At 27.8% G+C, this 8,298-nt stretch overlaps 1 long non-coding RNA gene across 1 annotated transcript; it reads right to left on the minus strand.

Moving 5' to 3' along the window:
- Positions 1 to 222: 222 nt before the first annotated feature.
- LOC128132202 (uncharacterized) lies at positions 223 to 948 on the minus strand. The gene is made up of 2 exons (XR_008230274.1): positions 723 to 948; positions 223 to 600 (listed from the first exon to the last, which is right to left on the minus strand). It is a non-coding gene; the product is annotated as an uncharacterized LOC128132202 (long non-coding RNA).
- Positions 949 to 8,298: the final 7,350 nt, after the last annotated feature.

Consider the following 8,298-nt stretch of genomic DNA (forward strand, 5'->3'; position numbering starts at 1 on the left):
TAATTTTTCTTATTTACTACCTCATTCATATTGTAGTTTTCCGAACTCAATTTTGATTAGACAAGTTGATTTTGGGGTAGGTTCGGCCAGAATGCCAAACCCTAGGGGCCGAAGTTGCCTAACTCGAAAAAAACCGTGTCTTCTTCCTTGTTCAGCGACGCAACTCCTCCATTGTTTCTTTCCTCGTTTTAGATCTGCAGCTCCGGATTTTTCGAAAAGCCATTTGATCCTTACCCTAAGTACCCTCCCCATTGACCATTTGAACCGTTCCTTTTTTTTCTTTTTAGCTTGGAATCCCGAGAGAAAACGACAGAGATAGTGTGAAGGTCGGCTAGGGTTTTCGAGAGGAAGAAGCAATCGTTGAGCTCGATTCACATCCAATTTCAGAAGACTGCACGCACGTCTTCACGCCATTTCTGAAAACGAAAACGAAGATATTGGTCGCTTGAATCCCGAATGCATTGCATCAATCTAACAGGCAACATATACTTGTTTACCATTGTCTTTACCTCATATCATCAATAACCTGATCCTTTTTAACTTGTATTTTTTTTTACTTCATTTTCACATATGCCAAGTTTTGCGTGTTGAAATCCAAAACTGCCCAAATACATGTTAGTGATTTTAGCAAATATCAAATTTGATAGGATAATTGATGCTCTGAGGAAAAATGCCCAAATACATCCTTCTAAGTTAAGTTCTCAACTTTAAACCACACTTACTTTGAAAACAACGGCAGATGTTGTAATTGATAGCATACAAGTTCTCGGACATGAAGTCTAATCAAGTGTTATATTCCAGGGATGTGGTATTTCATGAACTTAATTTTCCATTTCAAAACAATTCTCATGCAATTCTAGTTGATCCTTTTTCTCAGATTGTTTTGTAAATATCAATTACATGATGCTCATGAGATACCATCTTATCCACAAACTTCTTATCCTGATATTTGTTTTCGTAATAGGATCAACTTTTTAATAAATAGACACTAGTATTTCAGAGACTTGGTTATACATTCATATCTTTTAGTTTTTTGATTTTTTTAGTTTTTCATTTTGGCATAACAGAATTTATTGGAATGAGCTTCAAAAAAGAGGTTGTCGTTATATTTTCAAAATAGCGTAAGAATTTTTTTATTAGTTTTCTAATTTTTTTTCTTTTCAAAAATGAAGAGATGACATAATCTACTATGATTATTTTACATTTCAGCTCAAAAGTGGTGTTATCTGGCTACTACATAAAAAAAACTTAATTGTGAATTAGATTTAAAAAGTATGTTTAACCAACAAGAAATCAGAAATCAGCAAGGAAATCATAAAACAACACAGTATGATTTTTGGTAGATGTGTTGCCTGTGTCCGTTTATTTGTAATCTAGGGTTGGTAATATGTCATCATTTCTATTTCTATATTAAGTAAGTAAATCATTTATGGACTTTTAGCTAGAGAAAAGCCCCAAATTGGTTGTACATGGAATCTCTATGTTAGAACATTTCACATTGCAAAAGTTATTAAGGTTCTTAGCGACATGTTTTGTCTCTAATTTGAATGCAAAAACACCTGTTGGTATAGAGAAGCCAAACACTTGGGCATTTAATAGAAAATAGTTTTGATAATATTCTTGAAAAATGAAAGTTGTAAGTTATTTTTTTTTCCTTTCATATAACATAAGCACGGTGTATTTTTCATTTCGTTTTGGTTTTATTTGCTTGATTCAAATTTCCATACTATTAGAGCGGAAGACAAAATCGTAATGAAAAATTCGTAATTTTATATAAACACGTGTAATTGAAATTAGAAATATTGGTTTAAAAAAATATCAAACGGAAACTATTTGTTAATTTGTTGATAATGTTATATATGATTAACTGCATTAAATTAGAAATAAAAAAATTGACATTATGTGTTTAAATTAAGAAAGGGTTTTTATTATACGTCGAAACATACTATTAGATCTATGATATATATAATTTTACAAAATTGATCAAATATACTGTTGATACTACCACTACAAAATAAGTAAACGATGTTATCTCACAAATATATATAAATTTTTTTAAAGCGATAGTCATAGATGATAACACAATGTAAGAGTTGTTGTGGCTGGAAGACATTACGACGAACAATAAAAAACCACCAGAGGATATAAGTTGGATTTCTGATATAAATATAGGGATGACACATAATTCACTTACATATATCTTATGCAGCGGAAGAAATTCAATAATTCAATCCCAAATCTCAAAAGCCAACTTTTTAATGTTAGTTTTACGATGAATTTTACTTACAAAAGTTGTTCGACACATGTGTATATATCTTTATCTTTATAAATCATATAAAGAATATCATTCAAATTAATATAGTTCAAGATAAATGATCTATCATTCTATCTTGAACCATATTTATTTGAAACTCCCACATTTATTTATCTTATGATATTTAATGGATTGGTTAATTGAAATGCTTTTACTACAAAAAATCCTACAACCTTTTAACTTATGCTAAGTAATTCTTTAGTTAATCAAAATATTTTTCTTATATAGAACATTATTTTTCATGTTAAGATATTTACATTTGCTTTTCTTCTCCTATTGTTTTTGTTATCTAGAGTCCATGAAAATAGAAAAGAAGGTAAACATAGAGGAAATTACAAAGTAAAAGATAACTACAAGTGATTTAACATATTATATATGTAAGTGTATACTTTGTTTGTGTAATATTCCACGCTAATATCTATTTATAATTGTATTTTTCTTTATTATTTTCACTTTATTACCCTTATATACTTTTTTATTAAATTTCATGAAATATTTATGATTGTACACTTAGAGGCAAAAGAAAGGGATGATACATTTTTAATTAATTTGTTTGGTGTAGGATTCATACATTATTTCAACTTATAATTTTCTAAGAACATTAATAACTTTTATGTAAAGATAGAACTTTATTAACGTCTTGTCTTGAGTTTTCTTTAGATTATGATAATCATCACCAATATAAAAAATATGTTAAGCTTATTTTTCTAGCATTTGAAACTTTTTATATCAGTTATACTTTATTAGATCATGATATGCTTTTAAGAAATAATGTTTATATGTAATAATAAAAGAAGTTATATGGTCATTCTAAATTCTTATATTTTATTAACTAATGAATTAATTAGAATAAATTGTGGGAGTTATGTAGCAAAAATATTTTAATTAACCAATCCACTAAATACCATAAAATGAAAAGTTGTGGGGAGTTTCAAATGAATATGGTTGAAATTTTTAAATAAACAAACAAACGGGTAGTTCTTAAATTAATTGAGTTTAAATACTTAAAAAATGTTAAATCAAAGCTTATATAATTTTTTTGTGTGCAATATATGAATAGAGACAATCAAACTTATATAAAAATATTATATAAGTCTTAAATGTCAAACCTTTTAATAAACATCTCATATATATATTTGACAATATAACTTTCTTACCGCGCAACGTGTGGTGTTCGACTAGTAAATATTGTATAAAAGGTTATTCTTTTCAACTTTAAATGTGGTTAAAGATAAATCATTTATCTTTTGCTACATTGATTTGAAAACATCTTATTATTCAAATTACTTCTAAATTAATACACCTTATTAGAGTTTTCAACTACTAACAAAAATTTAATATAATGTTGATTTGATATAGTCCTAATCATGTTTATATTATTTATAACTTTACCTATTAGAACTCAATAAACATAAACAAGAACGAGTATTATATAGTTAATTTTTTCACATTAAATATGGAAGTTAATAAGTAAAAAAAATTCAAGTTAATATTGTCAAATATAAAAGATTTAATTTTAACCACAAATGATATAGATATAAATATAATTATAAGTTTGATTAAAAATAATTACTTTGTTGCCTTTATCTATAACATATAAAGTTTTATACTAATTTGATACGAAATTAATATAATAGTTTAAACTATATGATAATATAAAATCTGTTAAAACTAAATTTTTAATGATCTCTTACTGTGATTTACACGTATGGATGTATATATATATATATATATATATATATATATATATATATATATATATATATATATAAACTTAGGTTCAAATGTTTTTACTATCTATTGTGTGTATGTATGATTGATTCTGAACCAATCATTTTAGTTATTTTAAGAAAGTAATTAATGCATATTAAATGCTGAAGATGTAATTAATATTCATTATATCTTCAATATGTAATATGCATTAATTACTTTCTTAAAATAACTAAAATGATTGGTCCAGAATCAATCATACATGCACACAATAGATAGTGAATATAAAATAACCTAACCCTATATATATATATATATATATATATATATATATATATATATATATATATATATATATATATATATATATATATATATATACAGAGAGAGAGAGAGAGAGAGAGAGAGAGAGAGAGCGAGCTAGGTTTAAATGTGGATTGACATTTATTGTGCGGACGTGTGGATAATGTTATTCTGTGAGAATGCTAAAGAAAATATGTTGTTTGGTAATGTGAATACGTTCAATCATACATAACTATTGTCATTATCACGCATTGATACTAATTAAATCGTCTATAAGGTTATTATAAACTTTTTTTTATTACTCTTATTCTGTCAGAATTTTATTGAGTCGTATTATGTAAGAATGAAAATGAGTAAAACACGATGTGTGAGAACAAAAATGAATAAGAATTAATGAGAATGCGTGAAAATGACGATAGTTATGTAAGGTTGAACGTATTCACATTAAGAAACAATATTTTCTCTTAGTAATTCTCATAGAATAACATTGTCCACACGTCCGCACAATAGTTGTCAATCCACATTATAACCTAGCCATATATATATATATATATATATATATATATATATATATATATATATATATATATATATAGTCCGGTTCCGGTGATTACTCTTTTTTCGGCGAGGAAAACTTAACAAAATTGAAAAAAATACAAATTATAAAATCGAGCATAATACTATATTGGAGAGAAAAGAAATTAGAAATTTTGTTTGGATCATTAAAATTGAATCATGGATCATAAAAATGATCCATGCTTCAATTTTAATGATCCAAATCTTTTTTTCCAATTTTTTTTCTCTCAAATATAGTACTATGCTCGATTTTATGATTTGTATTTTTATATTTTTTTTTCAATTTTTTTAAGGTGTCCTCACGAGTCCTCATCGAAAAAAGAGTTCTCACATGATCCTGATTCTCTCTTTCTCACACACACACACACACTCTCTCTCTCTCTCTCTCTCTCTCTATATATATATATATATATATATATATATATATATATATATATATATATATATATATATATATATATATATATTATAAGTGCTACATTTTAATATTCATATATTAGTTACAGATGATGTTGAACTTTTTACCTGTAAATCAAGATATAAGGTGAATAAAATTATTGTCGTTAAAGATCTAAAATCTTTAAATATATAATTAACGGGTAGCTGATGGTATCGATTCCAAAATAATTTATGTTATATAAGGCTGACTATCGAGCTTTATACATCAAACACCTAAGTTCAATTTGAATATTAGTTGATATTTGAAAATTGTCTTGCCTCTGAGTATTTTGGATGAACCAAATTGATAACTTTTTTACTTATTTAACATTTAGAACCAAAACGATAATCTGTTATAAATTTTAAAAAGGGAAAAAGTAATATGCACTTAAAATTTATCGGCTGTTATTTAAAATGTTAAAACTCATCATTTTTCGTAACTTAAAAGATTAATTTTTAAAATATTTCATTCTCTACAATATGTACAAATATCCATTAAATATTTATATAAGATGTATTTTCATATTAACAAAATGACATCAAAGTCATATCATTTACGCAATAGTTAAAATAAATCTAAACAAGTGGCATACGTGTTTGTGACTACAAAATTCATCAAAATATACAAAAAATATTCTAAAAATGTCGTATGTTTTTTATAAGCTAATATATCTCCATTGTTTATCGTGTGTAGCTGAAGTAAAATAACAAATTCTCAAGGTTGTGGTACATTTCTATATATCTATCCAAATTTTTTTACACATCGTTAATTATATATGAAAGTTTCTTAGGGAAAAAGAAAAAAAGATATGGTCATTCTAAATGCTTATAAAGATATTGTTAAAAAACTTAAAAAATAATATTGACAAAAAAATATTCTTTTAGTCATATAATTTATCTTATTTTTTATCCAACATACTGATATTCATCTATTTATTTAGAAAAAAGATGTGTAGATACTATTAGTTCAGCCATTGGTTCTAAATCTTTTACTAAAAAGGAAATACAAATACAAAATGATGCATAATTGTTTTTACCGTTCTCATTTACGATGCATTATTTTGTCAAATAATATTCAATAAGATTAATTAAGATTCTCGAAACATTTTTCATTAATTTATCATGATTAACAAATTCAATAGACTGAAAGTCAATAATTCTAGTTTTTAACAAGACAAAACTGCAAATTTGGTCCTTGTGGTTTGCAAAAATCTTTGGATGGGGTCCAAAAAGTTTCCAGCTTGTACAGAAGGTCCGGAATCAAGGTTTTTCTAGGTTTTTAGTCCTAAACTTAACAATTTTTTGTAGTTTTGGTCCATGGAGCACTTGAATTGACTGTTTTGCCTTTTAAATTTCTTTTTTGCATTTTTATATTTTTATGTTCTAAATATTAATGCAAAAAAAAAGAATTATATATATATATATATATATATATATATATATATATATATATATATATATATATATATATATATATTTCTCTCGCTACCCACCCCACCGGAGCCCACCCCTTCTCTCTCTTCCCCCCCCCCCCCCTTCGAAGGCCTCTTTTCTCTCTCTCATTCCTGCCCTTCTCACTAGAAAACACATCAGCAACCAGAGTTGCTACCTCCCCCAACACCACCTTATACCGTCACGACCCTACCACCATTCCAACTCCGTCCCTTCCTGTTTTGGTGACCAAGCCTCAACTCAAACACCTGCATGTTCCCTTTCAAACAAGTCAAGAACAAAACAAGAACACAAGAGAAAAACAACACAATAGCAACCAGAGTTGTTGCTGCCTCCCACGACACCACCACAAACAAAACAAAAAAAGAGAGGAGATTGGAAGCACATTCAAGTCCCATCAAGAAATAGCTTCAATTCTCCAAGATTGAGAATCACACTGGAGCTTGTGCAGGTGTCGATTTTGTCTCTTACATCCTTTAACTTCAATTTCATCATATCTTCACTCAAATTCCCAACAAGATACTCACGGATCTCCTTCTCGATGTTGATTACGTTTAATCCTTGTAATTCGGTAGGTAAGAAATCCTTATATAATAGTAATAATAGCTAGACTATTAATTAGTCGTGGTTAACGTTAAAAACTAAATCCTAGTGGTATTGATACTAGGTTTTGTCGAGGAAAATTGTTTTGAGATAACGAAGCGATGTCTGAGTTTGGAATCACCACCTAATCAAGTGAGTGCATGGTCTCTTTCATCTTACACATAGATATGAAGTATTTTATATAAACTACATGCTATGTGTGCATATTATCTGTATACTTGCTATCTATGCTGGATGAACGATTTTATACAAGTTTTAAATGATTTAAACTGTATACGTATTTTATATCTACAAATATGTTGGGTATAACATGGGTAAATAAATGATGAGAGATAAAAGATGATATGAGTGATCATTGGCAGCTATGGACTTAGTGCCTATTGAATATTCAAATGCTGGTAGCTATGGACTTAGTACCTGATAGATAAACGTTGGTAGCTATGGACTTAGTACCTAGACAATGGTAGCTATGGATTTAGTACCCGATGAATGAACTTTAGCAGCTATGGAATTAGTGCTTTACGAACGAGCATTGGCAGCTATGGACTTAGTGCCAGTCTTATAACCCTGGAAGCAAAGGACTTAAGAATGAAAGAAGGCAGGATAGATGACTCTTAGGGTAGACTCTTGAGAGTAAGGAAGATAATGGGGATGGGTAATTGGGTTGATTTTTTGATTGTTCAAACATAATAATTATATTATTGTGGGTTGAAAACCCTATGTACTCACTAGGTTTCCTAATCTGACCCACTCAGTTTATTTATATCACAAGTGTTGATATGAAGTCTCATTACACTGAGAGATTAACGAGATATAAATCACCAGTGATAATGAATGTAAGTTCTATTTATGCTTATGTTTCTTTATTGACGATGACATCCCAAATGTTTTAAAATGGATAA

Source organism: Lactuca sativa, chromosome 2 (genome assembly GCF_002870075.4).
Source record: "Lactuca sativa cultivar Salinas chromosome 2, Lsat_Salinas_v11, whole genome shotgun sequence".
Taxonomy (NCBI): Eukaryota; Viridiplantae; Streptophyta; class Magnoliopsida; order Asterales; family Asteraceae; genus Lactuca; species Lactuca sativa.